Genomic DNA, 1,612 nt, shown 5'->3' with positions numbered 1-1,612 from the left:
AAATCTCTCTCTCTCTCTCTCTCTCTCTCTCTCTCTCTCACTCACGCACACAGCTCATTTTCATAGTTATTAAATATGAATATCATTAAAAGGGTGGCCTCAAAATTTTTGTTCTTTGGTGATTTATCTGTTTCAAAAAAATTGCACTTGGTGGCTTGGGACACTGTTTGCAAGCCTAAAGATATGGGGGGTCTTGGGGTTCCTAGCATCTTTGCTCTTCAATATGGGTTTAATTGTTCCCTAATACTGAGGATTTACAATTTTCACTCCCCCCTGGCTGACTGGCTTTTATCTCATTATATTTCTCCTTGGAAACCAGCTGATTCCAATGCCACCATTTTATGGAAATCTATATGCTCTACTGCACAATCTTCTAAGGATAATTGGATTTACAAAGTCATGCCATCCTCTCTTTTCTCCTTTCTTTGGGATTACTGGTGCAATTTCATTCGGATTGCTGACTTCTGCTCCCTTGGTCCTACTTTTGGTATTATTACTATGAGCAATTATATTGTTGGTGGCATTTGGCACCTTCCTATGAATCTGCCCTCTGTTGCTGTTAATGCTACTCTCTCAGTTGCAATTTCTGATTACCATTCTACCTGCTTATTTTTGGGTAATATGAACCATGCTAAATTTAAAAACTTTTTATATGATTACTATAAAAATTTCCATGTTTGCTCTTGGGATTGTTTTGTGTGGCACAAAAAAACATGTTTTGAGATATTCTGTATTCACCTGGGGTCTTAAAATTGTTATGGAGCTTAATCAAAGAAACATTTCGGTGGAATTAAACTGTTCTCTATGTCACAGTTATCCTGAAACTTCTGCTCACTTATTTTTTGACTGCTCCTATACGCACAACATTATTACTTCTCTTATTCCAGATTGCTCTTCTATTCTTCTTAGACCAAACCTGCTGCAGCTCTTTGACTGGTTAAATGATAATCCCAGTCTCTCCTCACAGTCCAAAAAGATTTTACTTTCTTATTATCTGCTGCACTATTTATCATGTTTGGAGAGAAAGGAAAGAAAGGATATTTGCTCATTCTGCCTCTAGCAGCATCACGATCTGTTTTAAGATAAAAAGTGCAATCTTCTCGAAAGTCTGTAAATGGAAGGATGGTTTTCTCTTGTTGGATTTGCTGTGAGATGGCTCTTTCTGGTCACGCTTGCTATGCTCTGCTTTATGGTGATGCTTGATTTTATTCTCTTCCTTTTTTGGATTTTTGGTGGATCTGGCCAGATCTGTAGTTGGTATCTGGGGGCGATGATGTGTGATTGCTTCTCCCAAGATGGTGGTTTAATGCAACATGGTGATTCCTTGATGATTTTTTCCCGCAACTGGGAGAACGAGTTCCCTGGCTCCTGCAATGGTTTTTCACCTAAGCCCAACTATCTCAGATTCCAATTCTTTTTGGGATTTTTTGTTTTCTGACAAGTATAATTGTGGGGTTGTTTTTTGTATTTCTTGAAAATTTTGGGGTGTTTTTTTCTTTTACACCTCATTTTTCTTTCTTTACACATGTAACTAGTTTTTTTTCCTTATCAATGAATGGGCTTATGCCCCTTAAAAAAAATGAATATCATCATAATGTATCTTCTAAATCAG

Source organism: Dendrobium catenatum, unplaced genomic scaffold (assembly GCF_001605985.2).
Source record: "Dendrobium catenatum unplaced genomic scaffold, ASM160598v2 original_scaffold_13026, whole genome shotgun sequence".
In the NCBI taxonomy this organism is placed as follows: Eukaryota; Viridiplantae; Streptophyta; class Magnoliopsida; order Asparagales; family Orchidaceae; genus Dendrobium; species Dendrobium catenatum.
The sequence above is the reverse complement of the archived record's forward strand: the minus strand, read 5'-3'. Positions refer to the sequence as shown.